At 30.6% G+C, this 3,106-nt stretch overlaps 1 long non-coding RNA gene across 1 annotated transcript; it reads left to right on the forward strand.

Moving 5' to 3' along the window:
- The first annotated feature begins 703 nt into the window (after window positions 1-703).
- LOC135132090 (uncharacterized) lies at window positions 704-1,432 on the forward strand. The gene is made up of 4 exons (XR_010280969.1): window positions 704-790; window positions 841-946; window positions 1,023-1,181; window positions 1,252-1,432. It is a non-coding gene; the product is annotated as an uncharacterized LOC135132090 (long non-coding RNA).
- The last annotated feature ends 1,674 nt before the right edge of the window (window positions 1,433-3,106 follow it).

Raw genomic sequence — 3,106 nt, forward strand, 5'->3', positions numbered from 1 at the left:
TAATTCTCTACTTGTTTGTGGGGACGTCAATATGTTTAGAACTTTTCACCAACTTCAACAAGGACACAATGGTGCGGGCATTCGAAGTCCTGCTTCCTTATTCCCAAGTAAAAAAAAATTACTGTGATTATTTTTGCAGACTTTGTTTATTTCCAGATGTGGTGCAAATTTCTTGTTCTACTGAAGCACTCGAAAAAAATAAAAGTTCTTATTAAAGAAAGTGAAAAATTTTGGCCCTTACATATGTTTGGAGAAGTTTATCAACGTACTAATTCCAAATATCATCGAATTTTGGAAACATTTTTTCAATTATACCGGCTTTTACATTTTGTTGTGTTTGCGCAGTACGCAACATCTGCCATAGTTAGTCATAAACCCATGATATTAAGTTATGGAGAGACACAAGGTCTAGAGCTGCGACTTTGGATCTTCTATTTTAGTACCCATACTCTCTACATTATTGTAATGTACTATCTCGTGTTGGGATTTGATGGGTTATTTTTTTACATGGTGGGCCACAGTTTAACAGAAATGAAGATGATAAAAGTCGCTTTTGGAAACTCTAACATTCAGGCGCAGTGGAACAACAAAAAAAGATTTCGAAGGGCAACTGAGCACCACATATTTGTGTTACAGCACGTGAAGTTGACGTTTCGAATTCGTTGTCTATTTATCTTCATTTCAGGTTTGTGGAAAGCGTTAACAAAGTGTATTCCTTCATGTTGCTGTGTCAACAGTTTTGTTATATTTTTGCCTTATGTTTTGCCTCTTATCTCTTGCTCGAAAATGGGTAAGTAACAAAAATATAATTTTGTAAGTTTGTTTAAATTTTGTTTTGAGGATGCCGCCGGATTTTCAACAAATATCAAGATATGTTCCTTACATTACGACGTATTGTTCAGGACTTTGGATGCTCTGTTTTGCAGGTGATCTCATTACTTCTTGGGTAAGTTGTAGAATTTCTAAAATATATGACAAAAAACTTTGGTTTTTGAGATACTGAAATGTAGATGGTTTTTCAGTCACTGGAAATTACAGATCAAGTATTTTACGATGACTGGCTTCTACCCAGTACATATCAAAATATAATGGATAAAATCGTAATAATACAAAGAAGTCAACGTTCTGCCGGTATAACACTGGGGGGTTTTCGAAATCTGGATTTGCAAAACTTTACAGTGGTTAGTATTGGATACCAACCCGAATTTAAACATCATCAATACCTCAGTATATAAAAATAATATTTTTTAGGTTATGAAAAGTGCAGCATGGTTTTTTACTTTTGTAAATACAATGATAAATAAATGAATCTAGGGTAAATATTTCCGTATCTAGACGACGGTAGATTTTGGTTATGTATATATAATCGATAATGTTCTGTAGCCGTAGAAAATCCAAAATAAATTTTCTTGCATTTCCCACTGTAAACAAAATTTTGTATCAAGTAAGTAAATTTGTGTTATGCATTGTATTTAGTTTCATTACTCTTTTTTTCCTTTTAATCCATCGTCTCTCACATTCAGTAGCTATGTTACCGACTCAAGGGTCAGTTTTGCAGACTGACCATGAAATCTGAGTATAATGAGAGAACATATTATGCAAAATTTTTACTTCCCGAGCATAAGTTAAGGAAGTATTGTAATCGAGTCCTACTTTCGTCTTTATTCGACGTTTTTTTTTGTCAAATTTTCCATGGATGTTAGCAATATCATGTAGATGGCAAAACGCGAATTTTCAGCTTTTTCAATTTTTTGATAATCTCATTTCCCGGTTTCTCGACATTTCGATGTTTCTATTTTTCAATTTTTATTTCTTCCATTTTCCAGTCTTTGAGTTTTTCAGTTTTCCGATTTTTTTAAATCTTTGATTTTTCGATTTTTCAAATTTTCCATTTTGCGGCTTCGATTTCTCGATTTTTTTTCCGTGCGTATGCGAAGAAGGTATTGTAATCGAGTCCATCGGTCGACTCTCTCCTTTTTTCAATTTTTCAGTGTTTCAGTTTTGGGGTTATTTAAATTTTTAAAAATTGTTTAATTTACCGATTTTCCGATTTTTGGACTTCGATTTCTCGACAACAGTTTTTCGAATTTTCAGTTTTAGGATTTTTCAATTTGTCTTCGAGTTTTATTTTATTTATTTATCCATTTATCAATTTTTCGATATTTAAGTTTTAGTTTCGATTTCTCACTTTTTCAGCATTTGAATTTTGAGATTTTTTCAATTTCCGACCAAAAATATTGCATACATATAACAGTTCTAAAATAAAACTTAATAATCTTGAAGTGAAATTTATAGAAACTGGACTCTTGATATAAAGCTTCAATTACATAAGTTATTGCTTTTCAGAGCGGTTTAAGTTAAGGGAAGGTATTTTAAAAATTGATATTTTATCAATATCTGAATGTTTTCTTCGACTTAGCGTCAATTTTAATTAGATATAGATAATCTTAGAAAAATATTGTCAAATTTTATGTGGTTGTAGTGTACGAGTAGATGGTAAAATTCTGTTATATTTAAACAAGTACCAAAATCTACTAGAAATTTCTGAAAAATCTGATACGTAAATTAAAGCAATATATAAAAAAAAATTGCCGTTTTAAAAATGTAATAAAAAAAACTTCCCTCAATAAACAGTTATATTTTGATAAAGAATTTACCATGCTCACAATAATAATATTTGGAAGTATAGAGTTTTTCAATTCTTGATTTATTCAATGAAATAAATTGACTGATTCATTTTTTTTTTGAGTCGCCCTGTATCTAAAAATCTAAAAAATATGAATGTAATGATAAATTACAAGTGTAGACTGATCATATTTTGCACATTTTAGATAAGATTTATTCGGCAAAATTTTGAGATGACGTCATCAATTTTTTGGGGTTAATAAACAGATACATTTTGATTAACAAGTTACCTTGCTTACAATAACGGCAAAACGTCTACAGCTTTCAAAGTATTTAGTTTTGCAATTCTCGATTTAATAAAAAAATAAATTGATTCAGTCGGACTCGGTTTTTTTTTTATATACGATTTGCTATAAAATTTATGTCTTATTTTGTGTACTTGATCTGACTTGACCGAACGTGATCTGACCTGTTCTGAACT

The sequence above is a fragment of the Zophobas morio genome, unplaced genomic scaffold (assembly GCF_036711695.1).
Source record: "Zophobas morio isolate AGI-343-1 ecotype UQ-CSIRO unplaced genomic scaffold, CSIRO_AGI_Zmor_V1 ptg000021l, whole genome shotgun sequence".
NCBI classification, from domain to species: domain Eukaryota; kingdom Metazoa; phylum Arthropoda; class Insecta; order Coleoptera; family Tenebrionidae; genus Zophobas; species Zophobas morio.